Source organism: Astyanax mexicanus, chromosome 15 (assembly GCF_023375975.1).
Source record: "Astyanax mexicanus isolate ESR-SI-001 chromosome 15, AstMex3_surface, whole genome shotgun sequence".
Classification (NCBI taxonomy): domain Eukaryota; kingdom Metazoa; phylum Chordata; class Actinopteri; order Characiformes; family Acestrorhamphidae; genus Astyanax; species Astyanax mexicanus.
This window is the reverse complement of record NC_064422.1, coordinates 39,090,897-39,112,792: the sequence shown is the minus strand read 5'-3', so window position 1 is coordinate 39,112,792 and position 21,896 is coordinate 39,090,897. Positions and strand designations below refer to the sequence as shown.

The 21,896-nt window shown below is 40.1% G+C and overlaps 1 protein-coding gene across 17 annotated transcripts in view; it reads right to left on the bottom strand.

Annotated features, from left to right (window-relative positions):
• Positions 1-21,896, bottom strand: part of nrxn1a (neurexin 1a) — a 365,537-nt gene that overhangs the window by 97,987 nt on the left and 245,654 nt on the right. The window lies entirely within an intron of this gene.

The window sequence follows — 21,896 nt, the reverse complement described above, 5'->3', positions numbered from 1 at the left end:
AAGAAACGACCTCAACATCAAAACCCAGCGCTGGAGCTAACGGCTGATAATTTGTCTCGCTTTCTGCTTTCACATTCACTTTGCATCTAATCACTTCACAGAGAGAGAGAGAGAGAGAGAGAGAGAGAGAGAGAGACTTTCTGGCACACAAAGATGAATTTTTACGCACATGCACCAACCCCCCCCCCCCCCCCACACACACACACACCCCTCCACACACACCCTACAAAATCTTCCATGCTGCGCCCAACATCCAAGTAATAGCTTTTATGAGATCTGAGATTTCTCCCCACACTTCCACTGCTCGTTATACTGTGTGACAGAGTGAAGCACAAAAACACACACAACACACTCACGGCCGCATTAAACTGGAATAAATCCACCATTCAGACTCTCCATCTCTCCGTCAGATTTACCGATTTACACAGCGTGTGGAATCTGTCTGCTTCTAAGAAAAACCCTTTAATTGGTGTAGAACCTTTTTATTATCTTGATATGTATAAATAATGTATTTTTCACACTATAATCCTTTACTTTTCCCAAAAATCATCAGTGCACCTTATAATCTGGTGCATAATATGTATGAATTCTACCAGTCAGGTTGTAAGGAGTAGTGAAGTCACTCCGCAAAAAAGTGCGGAATTATACAGGACTTTCAGTTTAGTTCTCACAGATGGAGCTAATGGAGTAGCATTAGCATTAGCCGCTAACCGCACTCACTATTTTCCCATTCAGAGTTGAGTATTTTTGGCCTGTGGTCTGCTCCTAACCCTAGACTAGCACTGTTGGAGCGGCTTTAGAATTTCCTGCTAACCGTGCTCACTATTTTCCCATCCAGAGGTGAGTATTATCGGCCTATAGCCTGCTCCTAAACTCAGCTAGCACTGCTGGAGCAGTTAGCCGCTAATGCTAATGCTAATGCTAATAGAAATTTGGTAACCTAAGCTTACTGTAAATAAACGAAATCCCTCTACACACTCAAATAAACAGTTTTGAGGAGAGAAATCTGTGTTGATTAACATCCAGTGCTTAAATGACTTTGAAAAAAAGTTTTTTTTAATTACAGTTTTGTTTACTTAGCTTAGCTTTACTTAGTTACTTAGTTAGGTTAGTTAGTTGTGCAGTGGTGGTTGATGTGGTGCAGTGGTGGGGAGTGGATAACACCACCTGCCAGTGAGCAACCATGTGGGAGACTGGGATTCAATTGCAGGTCTGGGAGACTGAATGCTGTGCTACAACAATAAGAGTCCTTGGGCAAGACTCCTAAAGACTCCTAACACTACATTGACCCAACTCTGTAAATGTAAAAATTATGTAATGTTAAGGGGTCCTGAACTGTTGTACACTCTATATTAAGTGACATATGTCCATTATGAATAATAGGGAACATACAGTATTAATAGTGAAAGATTTATGATATTTTAACCCAGATATAGCACAGCTTATGATACATTATAATCAAAGTTTTAAACGCCTAATAAACATGTCTATTGAGTGTTATTCATTTATGTTATACAATATAAATATATATATAATATAATGTTTATAATGCCTTATGAATGCATTATAATCTGTTATCAGCGTGTTTATAGAGTATATTTTTATATGATCTTTACACATTTAAATGTAAACGTTTTAATATATTAAATACAGGGAATCTGATCTGGTGGCATTCATGGGAGGTGGTGGTCCCTGCTGTGGGGAATATATGGTGTACGTACGCACCAAGAAAAAGATGGTCTTCCGAAAAATGCAATTTGTCAATGGTGGTTGGTGTGGTTCAGTGGTGGGCGGTGTGGTGGAGTGGATAACACCACCACATGCCAGTGAGATACTATGATGGAGACTGGGGTTTAGAGTCTAATAAATATACAGTAAGATTTAAAGAAAGTGTTACCAAGAGTTCTATATGGCACAATATGAATCTATTGTGAACATCAGTAGTCAGTAGAGTATAGAGCTCTTAGGTCAAGAGGGTGGGTGTGTGCAGGGGGGTCTCCTAGGCGTGTTATGGACATCATGCATCAGGCTGGAGTGTGTATTGTGTTTGGGTGTGTGTGTGTATACAAGTGTGTGACAGCATACGTGGTAGTGTATATATGTTAGCTAATTGGCATTGTGTTATACAGTGGGGACACTAAAGGCCCTTCTGTGTGTGGATAAGTGAGCTGTATATGTGTGTGTATTCTTTCTTTCTTTCTTTCTTTCTTTCTGTATGTGTGTGTGTGTGTGTGTGTAGGGGGGCGGGTTGTGTTTTTGAGGTTGTGTGTGCTGCTTGGCTGCCTGGGGTGATACACATGAGCAGAGGGGCTCAGTGATCTCAGCATGCCCAACCATTAGAGACGCCAGCTGTGTCACACACACACACACACTCATATGGAGAATGGGCGAGAGAGGGAAAGTAAGAAAGTGAGAGAGATAGAGAGAGAGAGAGAGAGAGCATTACAAAAAGAGATGAGAGATATCTCTTTTTCTCTCTCTCGTGCATTCTCACTTTTTCTCTCTTTCTCTCAGAAAGTATGATAAATGACTCCTTTCACATCACAAAACTTCCACTCCCTCGCTAATCTCTCTCTTTTTCTCTCTCTCTCTCGTGCGCACCCGTTTTTTATCAGAGCGCAATCTGTGAAGATAATAGTGAGCGGCAGCCAGGTCCCGTTATATAAGCCCAGAGCATCGTACACATGCTGACAGTCACGGATCCCCGGCACACGGCGGCGTGGAAATCGGCCTGATAGTCTTAAAGCGCGAGCCGCGGCGAGACCCTGTGCGACAGGCTGCGGGAGGCGGCAGGGGGAGGGCCGGAGGGGCCGGGGGGATGTTCAGGGAGGTGTTCTTTTTGCACGGCGAGCGTGAGCCAGCTCCTGCGAGGGCCGGCGAGAGGGAAATAATAGCGATATGTAGGTAATGAGTTTGAAAGGAGAGGGGGAATAGCGGGCGTAGTGTAGAAATCAGTGCCGGGCCCTGGGGTCTAATGGCCTCTTAAAAGCCTGTCCTCTTCCCCTCATGAACCCGGTACATTCAATTTGGCTTGCTCACTGCATTACACAGCGAGGTATACACATAAACACACACACACACACACAACACACATAACACACCGACACACATTTGCTTTGTGAGTACTTCTGTACTGAATCATGGAAACTTAGGCTGAATAATGCTTATAATTAATATAAATTCCTTCAAAACCTTAATGCCTACACCTAAACAAGCAACATGCAGAGTTTAATGTTTAATGACGTAAACCTACATGAACACTTAAAGAGACCTATTTCGGTAATCTATAGGCAAACCATCTTTGCAAACCATCGAAACGACTCATTTAGCATGTCACTTGCCATTACCTTTAAGAGCCAGGCTTTGGCAGATTGCTATTTTAATGGCTCAGCACTTCTGCACTTCTTCCGATTTTATTAAATGTATTCTGTTGATACTGTAAAAATGTTAGGTTTGTTGGGGGGGGAGGGGGGGGGGTCACATGTTGGTGGGCTGTTTGCAGTATTTTGATCTTGTGTTTGATGTTTTTTGTACCTTTACTTGCTTCTTTATGTTGCACTCGTTTTTAGGGGGAAAAAAAAAAATAAAAAGATATTCACAAAAAAAGTTGGGTTTGTGCACTGCTGCAAGATAGCAATGAATGTCTAACTGTTGAGGTCTGTCTTCTTTGTATTCAGTCAGTGGTGCACCTGTGTTTTTTGTAACTTCCAGACAGCCAACAAGAAGTGATGAAACATTGCTATGGCTACACTAAAAAATCCCAGCTGCCCATACCATTGGGATTCAGTTCACGTGGAAGTTATCTTCTCCCAGTGCTGCATGTTGGGTTCTGCGGTTGGTTCATTTTGTCACATGACTGTGAGTTTCTGTAGTTTGAACTGAATGTTTTTCTGTGTGAACACAAACCAACGATAATAAGCTCCTCCTTCAAACAAGCCCAAAAACATGCACGATACAATACGATACAAAAGCTACAATATTTAATATTTGCTGTTACTGATATCAAAACAATGTCATACAATATTTTTGTTTCTTGTAGGTTTAGGGTTTGGGTTGAGCTTTTACAGTAGGCAAGAGTACAATAAGATATTATAACAGATAATACTGGATTATACTTATTGTTTCTTACGATATTTGATCTAGTTTTACATGGAGGACAATAAAGAGCATCGGTTTGGCACATCCCCTTAAAGGGCAGCAAGATCTACAATCTACTACAATTCCCCAACATTTCTATCATGTTTTTTTTCCCTAATTATTACGAATTTAGATTTGATCCTTACAAAAGTCAAAAGGTACTTTGGATTTCTCCTCAGCTTTTTTTTTTTTGTGAATTTCTGGATCACTAGTTTTCAAAATTCTGGTCAGAATGGAATATTTAACAGCTGAAGTGAATGAAGCCAAATTTTCCTACATAACCTTACATACACCTACATAAACACTAAAAGAACTCTATTTTAGCCATTTATAGGTGCGCCGTCTTTGCTATCATAATGACGAAAAAAATGTATGCATTGTATAATTTGAAACGCAACACGCAAAAGACATGTACTAATTATCTTAATCAATAATAATGTAACAAAATAAACCAATCAGCATTACATTTGTCATTACCTTTAAGAGCCAGGTGTGCTCTGACTTTGGTGAATTTTTGAAGCTAAATTTTCAACAATCAGATGGGAAATTGAATGACATTATATGAGGCTATTTAGCATTGTTTGTAGATATGTTTCTTGATGAGTTACTGTATCTGATATATTTTCATATTTTCTTATGTGATTGTTCTTTAGTAATAATTTTATTCTGAAATTGTATTTTATTGAAATTGTCTGTGTAACATTTATGTAGTATGCTTTTGTCTGCTCCCTCTTTCCCACCCCTTGCTTCCCTGCTGTTAAACATTTGTAAATCAAAAATAAATAAAAATTTGATCACAACAAAAATCAAAAGGCAAAAGGTTAAACACATACCTACACACACCACAACCTCCACCCACCCCCCTCCCCGACCCTTCTGCATTAGCACGCTTACACACACACACACACACACACACACACACACACACACACACACACACACACAGAGAGAGGAGACACAGCATGCTGACCACACAGCAGACAGTAATTGGAAGGTAATCTCGTTAAGTCACAGGTCAGCAGGTGTGTCACCTCGCAAGGATGACTCTTGACAAATGTTCAGGTCAAGGCCGGAACAAAAGCCCCCCTCACACAAACACGGCCACCCTCAACGAAATCAAAGCAGGCTGTTAGAGCAGGCAAGCGCATCCATGCACAGCTAGCATCAGTGGCTAATGACAGAACATTTCACTTCCATCCCTACCCAACCGTCACAAAGGCGGGCAGCCACCATCGCCAGCTTCTGCCAGCCTCTGCCGGCCTCGGCCCATTCACATCCAATCTGCATAATGCTCAGCAACACCTCTTAAGCTGCTCATCTGCATCTCTCATCTCTCCACTTTATAATCATGGAGGCATCCTCTCTCTTCACTCCTCTCAGTAAGCAGCACAACTATTACAGCAGGCAACAGGCAAGTACTTGCTTTTTTTTTTATACACTCTCCCCTCAACAAAGCAAAACCTCTCTCGCCCCCTCTCTCTCTCTCTCTCTCTCTGTGTTTGACAGGTAATGGAATGAGACAGCGTTAAGGTGGGTGAATATATGGTGGGTGAACAGAGGAGGCTGTACGCACCGTGGCCTGCCCGCAGGGAGGCGTGGGCTCTCTGGACGGCGGAGGAAGGCACGGGGTGAAGTGGCGCATGGACGGCCGAAGAGCCGAGGGCCGGCGGCAGCCCCCCGAGGACCAGGCACAGGGTGAGGGGGAGCAGGGTGGAGCCCAGCCGGAGAGGTGCGCCACCGGAGGGCCGTAAACGTACCGCTCTACCGGTCATTTTTCTTTTTCCAGGGAGTATATGCACACACCACACAGAGGTGATGCAGGGAAATGGGAAGCTCGGGAGTGGAGGGGGAATTTCCTTAGAGGACCTGGCAACCCATGTCCTCTCTTGCACTCGCTCTTGCACTGGCTTTTGCACTTTCTCACCGAATAATAGGCCAAAGAAAGACCAAAGAAAGCCAAATGAAGTGCATCCACTTCGGAAACTTCCAATCCACCCACGCAAACTTCCGAAGAGTTGCCTTTAATAACTCGAAGATCTCCACATTCTCCAGGAAATCCTTCAGAGGAAAGGAAGGAATTAAAAGGTCCACAAATAAAAAAAAATCCACAGCAGTACTCCAGCGAAGCTCCAAGAGATGGCAGGCGAATCAGCTGCGAGAACTGCCACGGGAGTCTTCCTTGAGCCGTTTAGATAGTCCACGAGTTTTCAGGCGTATTCTCTAAAGCCTCTGTAGATCTGTATCCTACAGAGCATACATATAGCAAAGAGCCCAGGCTGCATACCCTACTCCCCCCCTCCACTCCTCAAGCCCCAGGGAACCAGTAGGGACGTGGGGACCTCTGCGTCCTCAGACGCAAGTCCGCAAGACTAGGATCAGGGACAGAACTAGCATCAGGGACGGAACACGTTCATCACGCAGGACAAGCTCATCATTGCTGCAGCAGTGTTTAAATCTATCTATCCACACACATGGATATACTTTCACACAAATCTCACATGCTCACAGACATACAGGCATGCATGCATACATAAACACTCTCTCTCAATGCGCACACACACACACATACACACACACTCACTCAATCACTCACTCACTCACTCGCAAACACACCTCCACACACGCGCTGGCTGCACAAGAGTCTGCCGCCTCTCAGAGGAAGCATTCAGCTGAGCACGGAACGAGAGAAACGAGGAAAAGACGCGTGGAAAGAGTAGCGCGGAGGACAAACCACAGCGAGGCGATTGAGGAAAAAGTAGGCTGTGCGGAAAAAAGAGTGGTCCGCCTGCACGTGCAACGCGCCTGCGCTCGTGCGAGAGCAAGCGCAAGCAAAGAATAAGGAAAAGGCAGGAAGCAGAGTGGTGATAAGAGGTAGTGAACCAAAAAAGGAAAAAAGAAAAAGAAAAGATTCCTCCTCTCGCTTTGTCTCGTCTTATCTCTCCTTCAGTCTCTCTTCAGAGGAGAGCAGCCCCTTCGGTGCCGAGCCAAGCGGACCCCACTCTGAATGAGTGGAGTGAAAAGAGAGAGAGAAACAGAAAGAGAGAGAGAGAGGGGGAGAGAGAGAGAGAGAGAAAGGAACAAGGAGCGAAAGAGAACGGTGGAGCCTGGTTGGATTTCTCTCCTCTTCTCTCCCCCTCCTCCTCCTCCTCCTCCTCCTCCTCCTGCTCTCTCCCTCACTCTCCCTCGCAATCCCTTGCTATCCCTCCCTCCCTCTCTCCCTCCCCCTCAATCGCGAAAGAGGTAAGAGTGAGAGAGCATGACTGTGTAAGGGTGCCTCTCTTCCTCTTGTCCATCTCTTTTATTTTCCCTCCTCTCCCTCTTTCTTTCACTCTCTCTATCTTTCTCTCTCTCTCTCTCTGATGGATAAGCGAGGAAGGTGAGAGAAGTGAAGGGGGTGGTTCAGGCAGGTGCAGCACAGGTGCAGAGACTCAGGGGGAAAGGGGGGAGGAGAGAAAAGAGAGGGATAGAGGTATAAAGCGAAAGAGTGAGAGAGGAAGAGAGAGAGAAAGAGAGAGAGAAAAAGAAAGTGAAATAGAGAAAGAAAGAGAAAGAGCAGGATAAAGCAGCTTTATTCAGGATTACTAAACTAATCAAACTCTACAAAGGTTCTCCCAATGTTCTGCTACAATGTTCCGAATTCACTGGACAAATCCGTCCCTCTGCCTCCCTGTCCTTTCAGAACTGTCTCTTTCTCTAGTTTCAGAGCTGTCTCTCTGTTCTTCCATTGCTGTCTCTCTGTCCTTTCAGAGCTGTTTCTTTTTTGTCCTTTCAGAACTGTCTCTTTCTGTCCTTTCAGAACTGTCTCTTTCTGTCCTTTCAGAGCTGTCTCTTTCTGTCCTTTCAGAGCTGTCTCTGTCTTTCCTTTCAAAGCTGTCTCTCTGTCCTTTCAGAGCTGTCTTTCTTTTTTTTTAGTCCCATCTCTCTGTCTTTTTAGAGCTGTCTCAATGTTCTTTCAGATCTGTCTCTCTCTCCTTTCAGAGCTGTCTCTCTGTCTTTTCAGAGCTGTATCTCTTTCCTTTGAGTTCTATCTACTTGTCCTTTCAGAGCTATCTCACCTGGACAGATCTCTCTACAAACACACTTTTTTGGTCCAATTCCAGTGGAAATTTAGTCCAATTTGTCCTATACAAAATACCTGTCAATGTCCTTTTAGTTACTTTTCAGTTCTTTTTGATCCGTCTCTCTGTCGTGTCCTTTAGAACCATTTCCCCAGGTCAGATCTACCTACATGGTTCCCCCACTGTCCTCCCATTGCCTTCTAGTGTGAGGGAACAAATCTGTTTGATCTTTCTGAGCTTTTCAATGCCAATTGAATGTCTTGTCTGTCTCCTATTAGTGCATTTTGAGCTGTATTTCTGTCCTTTTAGAGCTTTATCCCAGTCCTTTCTGAACTGTCTCTCTGTCCTTTTAGAGTCATCTCTAAACAAACTTTTTTTGAAATTCAGTAGACAAATTAGTCCACTGTCCACCCAATGTGTTTCAATTTAATTGTCCTGTCCAAGACCCCTCTATGCCCTTTGAGTGTCCTTTCAGTTCTTTTTGATCTCTCTCTTTGTCCTGTCTTTTAAAGCCATCTCCTCTACACAGATCTCCCTACATGGTTCTCCCACTGTCCTCCAATTGTATTCTAAATTAAGGGGACAAATCTGTTCACTTTTTTCTTTTCCAAGCTTTTAAATGCCTATCCAGTCTCTTGTCCACACCCCTTTCAGTGCTTTTTGAGCTTTTAATATGTCCTTTCAGAGTTATATCCCAGTCTTTTTGAAGCTTTCTCTCTCTGTCCTTCCTGAGCTGTCTCTCTGTCTTTTCTGAGCTGTCTTTCTGTGTCCTTTCTAAGCTGTTTCTCTATCTTTTCTGAGCCATGTCTTAGTCCTTTATGAGCAGCTGTCTCCCAGTACTTTCATTTATTCCTGTGTCCCTGTCCTTTCATTCCTGTCCCCTGTCCTTTCAGAGCCATCTCTCTGTCTTTTAAGTCCCTTCTCCTTGTCCTTCGACATCTTCTCAGATTTGAATGTTTTTGCAATTGCATAATACGCTCAACGTCAATAAAGCTTATAAGCTAAAGGGGAGAGAGAGAAAAAGAGAGAAAGAGAGAGAGAGAGAGAGAGAGAGAGAGAGCGCATTCCTCGTCCCACCATGCATGAGTCCCCATGCCGGGAGCACAGTCACTGGGGTGAACTTCAGCACCATGGACAGTGCCAAGCCAAAGTCAGTGAGGTGGAAACGGTGGCCTTGCCTTGGGGAGGGCAGCGCAGGTACGTGGGAAATCACTGAACAAACAAGATGCAGGTTGAAAAAAAAAATGTGCTTGTCGGTAGACTCTTCTGTGTGAATTTCGAAGGTGCCTTTCAATAATATATCAATATATATACAAATTAAGAGCCTGAGAAAGTCCAGAGCAGGAAGCAGAAATGAGGTGTTCAAAAACTCCAGCAGCACTGCTGCATCTGATACACTCACTCACTGTACCACCAGCACAACAAACACTAACACCTCATACACCACCATTACCATGCTAATCAGTGCTAATCACTGCAGTGCTGAGAATAATAATAATAATAATAATAATAATAATAATAATAATAATAATAATAATAATAATAATAATAATAATAGCTGCTCTGTGGGGTTCTGTGTATTGAAGAATATGGTAAAAAAGAGCATAATTATAATAATAAAGTATCCAGAGAAACAGATACAGAACTACAGTTTGTACTTATTATAGAACTACAGGTAACACTTTCTCTGAATATCTTTATAAGACTCTATAAACATACTCAGGACACATTATAATGCAATTTATAAGGCATTATAAACATGGCTATGAATATTTATAAAAATGTATAATTCATCATGGCCGTGTTTTTAATATGCATCTTGAACTGTGATTATAATGCATTAATAGATGTGTTTATAACATGTTTTACATCAATACCAAGAAACTCAGCCTGAACTTGCAGACTGTATTATGACTAAATAAGCTTATAAACTTATAAACACACCCTCAGTAATTATATTAATATATTTTCAACCACTCATGATTTATACTTGTCTTGAATATAATATTAATTATAGTCATTTATAATGTATTATAACAGGTAAATAAAGTGCCAGACCTTCCTTGTGGGACTACATTATATTTTAACATATATATTATAAGCACAGCTTATAATGTACGTATTATGATCATGCATTTTTTTATAAATATTTATAGCCATGTTTATAATGCCTTATGAATGCATTATAATATGTTATATATGAATGTGGTTATAGAGTCTAATAGAGATGACATTCATAGAAAGTGTTACCGAACTATAAAGTGCTCCTCCTATATGATCAGTATGGAGTCAGAGGTGGTCATAATCTTATGCTTGATCCCAACAGCCGAAACAAAAGTGTATCTCATACAGCCATTTCCTCCATCTCGCTTAGCACTTAGCATCGTTAGCGCTGCATAATTGTAGCTGACAAAGCCGAGCTATCAGATCCGCCGCGCCGGGGGCTCGAAAAACACCCTCAAACTTCAGAGGGAGATCTCACAACTCCAATCTGAAGCCTGCGCTCGTCTCTGGGAGCACAGCAACCCACAAAACAAAACATTTCAGCGCTGTAAGGATTAGGAATCGACGTGGGAGCCAATCTGGTGCCTTCATAAACTAATTTCTCTCCTGTGATAGAGTGCCATTTCAGGACGGAAAAAAAAGAAGAGAAAAAAAAAAAGTATAATGATGACACAGATTTTGTACTGCTTACAAGGGCTCCACCTAGTGGTGGAAGGCTGCGTCACAGCAGCCCTGCAAATATATTTATATATATATAAATATACTGGATCTATTTGGAAGCACAGTCACATGTTCAAGTCATTCCATTCCAGCTGACCTCAAAAGCTGATTCAAAGGAAGTAGAGCATGTTTGAACATAAGCACTAGCATGCAGCATTCAGAACCAATTTCAACAGCAGGGTTACTGTATAGACAGAGCTCTCTCTCTCTTTCCCCTCTCTTTTTCCCTCTTTCTTTCTTTCTCTTTCTCTGCTGGGACTGAATGCATTGTATTGCATTTAATAATATAACACTCTGTTAAGGTGCAGTGGATGGATGGATAGATGTTTGCGTCTGTAGATCTTTTTTTCCCCCATATATAAATTAAATTATCTGCAATTTAAAAAAAGAAAAAAAAAATAGTGATGCTACAAAAGAATCCTTTTGTTTCCATAAAGAAGAAAAGTATAGAATGAAGAGTATTAGAAAATTAGAAAAAAAAGAATCATGATTTGCTGTGCTGGTAAAGTTCTTTATAATCATTGTAAAGTTTCTCGTTCTTAATTATGAAGAATTATAAAGTGGACATGGTCTGAGACACATTTGCAACAGATCTGGTCACCTAAACCACTTAACAAGGTGGTCTGAGACACATTTAAAGTAGATGCTTTTCAAATCACACTAACACCTTTAGGAGATAGTCTGGAACATATTTATAACTGATACTAATCTGGTCAAGCAAACCATCTCAGGAGGACGCAAAACACTGAGACACATTTAAAACTGATACTAATCTGGTCACTCAAACAATTTAAGGAAGTGGTCTGACACACATATAAAACAGATAGAAACCCGATCGATCCAGCAATTTGAGATGGATGCAAACCAGTTCAGGAGGTGGTCTGACACACATTTTAAACAGATACTAATCTGGACACTCAAACACCTTTAGGAGGTGATCTGATACACATATAAAACAAATACTAATCTGGTCACACAAACCTCTTCCGAAGGTGGTCTGAGACGCATTTAATACAGATACAAATCTCATCAATCAAACCTCTTCAGGAGGTGGTCTAGGACACATTTAAAACAGATAAAAATCCAGTCACTTAAACACTTTCAGAAGGTGGTCTGAGGTTTATTGTTTGTGTAATTTGATTTGCTACTGTTTTAACTGTTTCTCAGACCACCTCCTGAAGTTGTTTGTGTAATTTGATTTGCTACTGTTTTAAATGTGTCTCAGACCACCTCCGGAGGTGGTTTGCATCCATCTGAAATTGCTTGATTGGTGGGATTTCAAATCAAATCACTTAATCCGCTTCAGGAGGTGGTCTGAGACACATACAAACCAGATACAAATCCAGTCACTCAAACACCTTCAGAAGGTGATCTGAGACCATTTAAAACAGAAATTAACCGGGTCACCCAAACAATTTCAGGAGGACACAAACTACTTCAGGAGGTGGTCTGAGACATATTTAAAAGGTATACAAATCTGGTAGCCCAAACCACTTCAGGAGGTGGTCTGAGTCACATTTAAAACGTTACTAAATTACTAATCTCATCCCAATACAAATCCCATCAATCAAGCCATTTCAGGAGGATGCAAACCACCTCAGGAGGTGGTCTGAGACACATTTAAAACAGAAATTAACTGGGTCACCCAAACCATTTCAGAAGGACACAAACCACCTCAGGAGGTGGTCTGAGACACATTTAAAATAGATACTAATCCAGTCACTCAAACACCTTCAGAAGGTGATCTTAGACCATTTAAAACAGAAACTAATCAAATCACCCAAACAATTTCAGGAGGACACAAACTACTTCAGGAGGTGGTCTGAGACATATTTAAAACAGATACAAATCTGGTTGCCCAAACTACTTCAGGAGGTGGTCTGAGACAAACGTGTGGCACATGCTATAGCAGTATAGCAGAAAGACAAGTGAATTTGCACACTGTGTCCCACAGAGCAATCAGATTTCAGTCTAACACACAGAGTAAATGCAGGTGGATAATAAAATGCATCAGGATACAATCCAGATACGATTCACATCAATACAGTAGGTGTAAACGGGAGAATTAGTCTCTCTTAGTTTCTCACCTGCCCTCCTAAACAGGACCACGTTACCAATAATTTGACCTTCCTCCAAACCGCCCACCAAATCCAGCCCCCCCCCCCACCAAAGGCTAACTGTGGAATATTGACTTCCTTTTTCTTTTTTTATTAAAACTGAGATTGCAGATAGCGCAGAGCTAATTAAAAATGATGCATGGGCTTTGTAGGGACGATGTTCCATTTGAGAGGGGGGCAGGAGGGTAGAAGGGGGGCTGTGTTTTTGTCGATGAAAAGCACAAACGTATCAGATTTAATTTCTCATACCGGCAGAGCTTTATCTGTTCATATTTCCGTGTCAACGTGCCCATTTTTTTAATCACCGAATGACGACACATTAAACTCTTATCTGTGGCCGGCCTTTTTACACTTGTGCATGCACACGCACACACATGCTCTCAAACACACACACATGCTCTCAAACACACACACATGCTCTCAAACACACACACAGACAGCTAATCAGTCTCCACTGGTCTCTATGTCCTGTCCTCATCACTCCTCCCCCGAGCGCTATGAAACTCAGCTCAGTTCAGTGTTCTTTGATACACTGTCGGAACTGGTGCTGGTGCGAGGGTGTGTGAGCAGGAATGAGTGAGAGTGTGTTGATGGAAAGTGATAATGACCAGATTGACAATTTCAGATTTTGGAGAAAAAAAAAAATCACACATTGATCCACAAGCAGTTTGGGTGTGAAGGTGTGTATATGTATGTGTGTATTGGATTGCATTCAGCTACTTTAAGTAGCATCTATTGCTGTAAAGAAGTATAATAGTGCTGTGCAGTATGACCAAAAATGTATATTACGGTATTTTACAAGATTCTGACCAATTGGTACTTTTGGTAGTGTGGGCAGCATGCCAAATCCTGCTGAAAAATGAAATCCATTAAAATCTGCATGTCTATAAAAGTTGTCAGCAAAGGGAAGCATGAAGTGCTGTAAGATTTAGCGGGAAAACACAAACACTGCACTGACTTTGGACTTGATAATAAAACACAGTGGATCAACACCAGCAGATGACATGTCTCTCCAAACCATCACTGAGTGTACAAACTTCAGACTAGACCTCAAGCTCTATCCACTTAATCACCCCATTCATCCATTCACTCCACTGATCTGCTGTGGAGAAGCCCCATGCTCCTACTGCAAACCACTGAGTTTCGATTAGTGTATTAGAAAGAACTTGGTGAAATTCATATATTATATAGATATATTACACACAGAGTGATCTATTTTAAGCATTTATTTCTTTTAAGTTGTTGATGATTATGGCTTAAAGCCAATTAAAAAAAAAAAATCAGTATCTTAGAAGATTAGAATATTATATAAGACCAGTTGCTACTTTTGGCAGTGTGCCAAGTCCTGCTGGAAAATGAAATCTGCATCTCCACATCCGCATAATATCACTGGTTGGTGGAAACTTCACACTAGACCTCAAGCAGCTTGAACTGTGTGTCTCTCCACTCTTCCTCCAGACTCTGCTCCATTAATTTACAAATGAAATTTTACAATTTACTGATGATCAGTGATTTTTTGGAGAGACATGTCATCTGCTGGTGTTGATCCACTGTGTTTTAATATATCAAGTCCAAAAACTAATGCTCTTTAAGCTTCCATCTGCTGACAACTTTTATCTATATTTTTAATTTGCAGGGGTGTGTAGTGTATGACGAGGCATGCTGGAGACGTGCAGCACAGCCCTCGGGCACAAACACAGCTCAACACACAGTCCACTACAAGCAGAGTGATGCATTATGAGAGCGGGGAGAGAAGACATTACTTCCATCTGACAGACAGATGTGCATGACTGTGTGTGTGTGTGTGTGTGTGTGCATATGGCCTCCACACACTCAGGATTCATTCTCTGTCATTATACCCAGGCCATGCCTCTTTCACTCAGCCGTGCTTTCACAGGCTGCAGGTCAGTGGGCAGGACGGAAGCATCCATATATCTGAATGAGCTAATATATGCGTGATCTGTGTGTGTGTGTGTGTGTGTGTGTGTGTGTGTGTGTAAGCATGAGTATCTGTGTGAGTGGGCGAGTCCATGACATAAAATGCAGTTTTTATTTGTTTGTGCCAATCTCTCTCTAGGAGCATGAAGCTCATGTAGTGGCGTACACAACACATAATCCACATGACAGTTTAACAGCAGGCTCACACACACATACACACACACACACACACACAGTGTGTAGCCAATAGCAGAGTAGGAGAGACCGAGTGAGTCACACATTTCTCTATGAATTAAGCAGCTATGAATGACTGCTTAATATTGTACATCTTCTGCTCAAATATGTGAATGTGACAGTCACAAAGAATGAGGAGTTTGGCAAGTCAACAAAAAAAATGTGCGAATGTGTGTGTGTATATACAGCTCTGGAAAAAAAAATAAGAGACCACCTAAAAATGATGAGTTTCTATGTTTTTACCAAATTGAAAAACTCTGGAATATAATCAAGAGGAAGATGGATGATCAAAAGCCATCAAACCAAACTGAACTGCTTGAATTTTTCACCAGGAGTAAGTAGCATAAAGTTATTCAAAAGCAGCGTGTAAGACTAGTGGAGGAGAACATGCCACGATGCATGAAAACTGTGATTAAAAACCAGGGTTATTTAACCAAATCTTGATTTCTGAACTCTTAAAAATTGTTTTCTTTGCATTATTTAAGGTCTGAAAGCTCTGCATATTTTTTATTATTTTAGCCATTTCTGATTTTCTGCAAATAAATGCTCTGAATGACAATATTGTTTTTTTAGAATTTGGGAGAAATGTTATTCATTGTGGTCTTTATTATATTATATCATAATACTATTTGATATTTTTTGAGCTAAGAATTCATCACCAGCACATTAAAAAAAATAAAAATTTTAGTTTCATTTCTTAAAATATGTATCATTTACTCCATTTTTACATCAGACAGACTCTCAGCTAAGAGACCATTTAAAAATGATGGGTTTCTATGATTTTACCAAGTTGAAAACCTCTGGAATATAATCAAGAGGAAGATGGATGATCACAAACCATCAAACCAAACTGAACTGCTTGAATTTTTCACCAGGAGTAAGTAGCATAAAGTTATTCAAAAGCAGTGTGTAAGACTGGTGGAGGAGCATGTGCCAATATGCATGAAAACTGTGATTAAAAACCAGGATTGTTCCACCAAATATTGATTTCTGAACTCTTAAAACTTTATGAATATGAACTTGTTTTTTTCTTTGCATTATTTGAGGTCTGAAAGAGCTGCATCTTTTTTGTTATCTTTTTTTTTTCATTTTCTGCAAATAAATGCTCTAAATGACAATATTTTTAACTGCAAAACTACAAAAATAGTACATTTCCTTAAAAATGCATGTTTTTTGGGGAGTTTATTTTGCTTTTGGTGGAGTACCTCTATCTACTGTGCATGGACTGCCTTCCTACAAGATTTTGTAGAATTGCTGTGAGAATTTGATTGCATTTGATCCAAAGAACACAGTCCCACTGGCCCAGAGCTCTAGCCCATGCCTGGCATTAGGAGTGTTATCAATATCTTCATGTTTATCTTCTCCACAGGGTCGTATTCTACAGGCATTACTTTGGTACAGGGACTAGTGGCTACTGCATTTATATTACATCTTATATTATTGATTTATAGGAGTTCATGCTGTTGTAATCCAAGAAATGTAACAGAGCAAAGTGTCAATCATGTTGAAAACTCTCTATAGCAGTAGGTAAAGCATCATCTGACCATCTAACTGCAGCCATCTGGCATAATTGTGGACTTTATTAAATTATATTATATTATAATACTGGTTGATATTTAATGAGCTAAGAATTCATCACCAGAACATATAAAAATACACATTTTACTTGTGCTTCTTAAAAGCAGTATCAGTTACTCCATTTTTACATCAGACAGACTCTCAGCTAAGAGACCACTTAAAAATGATGGGTTTCTTTGATTTTACCAAGTTGAAAACCTCTGGAATATAATCAAGAGGAAGACGGATGATCACAAGCCCTCAAACCAAGCTGAGCTGTTTTAATTTTTGCACCAGGAGTGCAGGCATAAAGTTATTCAAAAGCAGTGTGTAAGACTGGTGGAGGAGAACATGATGCCAAGATGCATGAAAACTGTAATTAAAAACCAGGGTTGTTCCACCAAATATTGATTTCTGAACTCTTAAAACTTTATGAATATGAACTTGTTTCTTTTTTTGCATTATTTGAGGTGTGAAAGCTCTGCTTCTTTTTTTGTTATTTTAGCCGTTTTTTTTTTTTTTTTTTTCATTTTCTGCAAATAAATACTCTAAATGACAATATTTTATTCACAAATTGGGAGAAATTGTATTAATTGTGGACTTTATTATATTATATTATAATACTGGTTGATATTTATTGAGCTAAGAATTCATTACCAGTACATTAAAAAAAATACAATTTTTTTTTACGTATTTCTTAAAATCTGTATCAGTTACTCCATTTTTACATCAGACAGACTCTCAGCTCAAGCGAAAATCTCTCTTGAGAGAGAGGGGAGTCAGTGAGATGGAGCAGTGGGCAGCTGGGAATAGAAGGAGTGTAGAGAACAGAGAGATATGGAGAGATGCAGGGAGGTTAGCTGAACCCTCAGAGTGAGTTCCTCTCATCTCCACTGCGAGCCGGGGCACCGGGGACGCAAGCCGAGCTGTCTGTGTGGTTTCCCAGAACAAAGGCACGCTCTTATCAGGTTGGCAAAGCCCACAGTGTGGATTAGCTGTGCCGGGCCTCAGCCTGTAACAGATCCGCTCCTCATAAACCAGCTCAAGGACTCTGGGCCTCCTTCAGTTTTCTGGCACTCAGCACTTTCCCAACACACACTAGCGCTCCCCAGCTCTCCGGCCAATCAGCATGCAGGAGGCTATTCAACCTGCCTGTGTTTGTGAAGACTGTGCAGTATCACAAATATGCAAACACAAACACACACACACATCACCATGTATTAACACTGATATTAGTAAGTGGTAGTGTGTGTGGGGGGCGGTGGGTGGATCAGATACAGCAGTGCTGCTGTAAGTTTTAAACACCTCAGTGTCACCGCTGGACTGAGAATAGTCCACCCCAACCAGAAATATACAGACTCAGAGAGTCACTGGAAGTTCTGGGGCGGGGCCACAGGGGTACTGGGCCCAGCTGAAAGGGGCTGATTGGCCCCCTGAAGTGCCCCTGTCCGATCATTCATCTGTCCTTTGCCCAAAAGCGATGATCAGACAGATTAGAGGTGAACTAATGAGCTAAGTAGGAATGCCCAGAGTGATTAAAGCTTATGTAGGAGAGATATTTCAATGTTGTAAACTGACAGTATTTGTAAAATAAGTTAACCCTAAGTTAAAAAAGGTAAAGATGCACGTAAATGCATTACTAAAACGATTTTAATAGAAACAATTTTGTTCCAAAAGTTTTACCAAAAATTTAGATCACTTAAAAATGATGAGTTTCTTTGATTTCACCAAATTGAAAACCTCTGGACAAGCACAAGCCATCAATCCAAGCTGAACCGCTTGCACCAGGAGTAAAGGCATAAAGTTATCCAAAAGCAGCGTGTAAGACTGGTGGAGGAGAACATGCCAAGATGCATGAATTATTGAATTATTGAATATAAACTTGTTTTCTTTTCTGCAAATAAATGCTCTAAATGACAATATTTTTATTTGGAGTTTGGGAGCAGTGTTTTCCATAGTTTATAGAATAAAACAACAATATTCATTTTACATATATACCTACAAATTAACAAACATATACCTATAAATAGCAAAATCAGAGAAACTTCAGATTCAGAAACTCAAGTGGTCTCTTGATTTTTTCCAGAGCTAACTTTTTTCAGCAGAATCCACAGAAAATCCACAAAAATACAAAAATGAAAGTAAAGAATTCAAATGCAAAAAAAAAAAAAATCAAATAACTGCAAAGAATAATAAAGCAACCAAGCATATTTAGAAAAAATATATTTTCTCTGCTTTGAATTTGCAACATACATGTTTGATTCTTACATGTTTTTCATAAGAAGATTTAATTTATTTGTGTAAAACATTTGGCACAAAATTAACTCCAAAGACTATGAATATTGTGCCCCCTTAATCAGAAACATCCTAGATTTCCTAGATGAAGGACTAGAGGATGAGCAACACTGTTAACTGTGGAGTAACAGATTCAGAGCTTCTGTCTCTTACTTTTTTTACTTTATGTTTAAGGTGTTTTAGCTGTAGGTAGACGTGTGTAATAGTGGAGTGAAGGACAGTGAGTGATGATTAAACACAGTGTTTAAAAACTCAAGCAGCACTGCTGCAGTGTCTGATCCCCTCATGGTACCACCAGCACAACCCACACTAACACCTCATACACCACCATTACCATGCTAATCAGTGCTAATCAATGCTAATCCCTGCAGTGCTGAGAATGATAATGACCCACCAAATAATGATAATAATAACAATAATAACATTAGCTGCTCTGAGGTGTTTTTCTCTTCTGTGGTGTTCTGAGTATTAAAAAAAAACAGAGTGAAATATGGAGGATAATAATAAAGTATACACAGTATATACAGGTGGTCACAAAATGTTATGTTTGGTCTGTGTATATACAGACACACACACACACACACACACCACTCTGAAATGAGTAATAAAAAAGCTCATAGCAGTGAGAAACTGTCTCATTATAAAGTCGTTCTCCGCCGCAGTGGAGTGAGACGTATGACTCCATAAACTAATGCCACTCGCTGAGCTGCTGCATCAACAATAGTCCAATCATGCCCCCTAGTGGTGTAGCAATGGGACGCCTGGAATAATGTGAGAATTGTATGAATAATATTTGCTGCGTGGAGAGCCTGCGGAGAGCGGCGTCTGTCTGCGTGTGTTTGATGGCTGCGTGCGAAGCCAACAAGACATTTCCCTTTGAAAGAGAAGTAATCACAGCAGAATGGCCGCCCGAAGGGAGGATTTGCATGACTTGGCAAATGAGCTTTCCTCGGAGGGACGAAGACGCAGAGACGCGGTCCCTCCCCGCAGTCCCAGTCACTTCTATTCTCCAGGAACAGCTGAATCAGTGTCATACCTACTGAGTGTGTGGGCCTGTGTACTTAAGAACAATGCTGATGACTGTGTGTGGGCGGGTTTGTTGGTACACAGCTGTATTTATGCATTGAAATACAGATTTGCTGTGTGTAAACCACTTCTAACCACGTCTAAATCCAGACAGTAAGCTACTGTTGTTTGACCTGTTTGGAACAGAGTTTTGGACAGCCACAGTTTTGATCCTTTTAGGCCGTTTAGGCCGTTTGAGTTGAGTAATCAGCTGGTTAAGCTGGGAAGGTTCCGGTAGAAAGTGCTGAGAACATCACTGTGCTCTCTCTTTGGCTCTGGCGGCTGATGCCCTGTGATCATTAGGCCATAGGTCATTTGTAGCTTTAAAAGGCAGCTAAAACCCTTCCTGTTTAGCTTAGCTTTCTACTAGTTCTTTATTTGATCTTATTCTTATTTTATAATTTTTGTTTAAATTTATTTTATTCTCATTTTATTTAAATATAAATGTCTTATTTCCTACTATTTTATGAAATTATTACTTTTTAATGGTTTTATTTGTTTTATATTACTTTTACATGTTTTGGATTTATTACATTTTATTGTGAAACACTTTTAGCTGCATTTTTATGTATAAAAGGTGCTATATAAATCAAGTTTATTATTATTATTACTATTATTATTATTATCATAGTGACAAAAAAATCATAGACACAAAAAAATGTATTGCTTCAAAGCAGCCCTAAATTAAATGGATTTTTGTATTAAATATGTATTTGTTAACTAAATTAAGATGAATAAAATGGTTAAAAATAAATTGATTGTAATAAAACATGGTGAATAATTATATATATATATATATATATATATATATATATATATATATTCATATAACATTCACCATCCATTTTTTTTTATTTCCGCTTCAAAAATATACATTTTGGAGGAAAAATATGATATAAATATGAGAAATTAGTTACTCTTGGCCATTTCTATGTGATAGGAAGGAAATGCGAAAGGAAGCAGAGCTTCAGCCAGTATTTTCTTATTTGAACTGTATAGTATGTCACGGAAATCTGCTTGGGTTGTAGCCTCCGAAGCTGCTCACCACTATTCCCTCAGTCACATTTCAACATTCCACAGGGTTGCCAGGTATAGACAATAGCATGCAACTAGTGTGCTACAGCTGTGCTACATCTTGTCATCTCCCTATTGTGTGCTAAATGAGTTACCGGAAACAAGAGTTATATTTTGGCATCCGAGCCTCATTTGCCGCCAAAGGTACTAAATGAGCATGGTAACAGTAATCCTGCATCTTTTGCAAATGTGTAAAAAGTATTGACATTACTTACTTTGTAGGTAGAAGTATAGATACTAGGGTTTAAAATACTTCTAAAGAAACTTCTGTAGAAGTTGAAGAAGTATCAACTCAAGCTTTTTACTCTTTAAAAAAAGTGTAAAAGTACTGCTTTCAAAACGACTTTAAGTATAAAAGTAAAAAAGTAAGTATAAAAGGGAAAAAAAAAAAAAAAAGAACAAAAGCTTAGGCCACGCCCATAGAATCCTATAGTGCATTACCCGCACTCCCCAAATCTATAAATTATAATGTTCTATTATAAAAAGGTTGTGGGATTCACTCGGCTCTCCAGTGTTTTAGCTGCATATATGCCCATAGAAAATTACTGTATTTTAGTAAAATGTAAATATATTAAAGCTATTAAAGAAGCTTAGTTGGGCCGTTTGGAGAGGTTCGAGTTCTCTTTAATCTCTTGAATCTCTGCAAGGATCATCTGTTTTTTTTTTATGTAAGGAATAGAAAGTTCAGATAATTGTG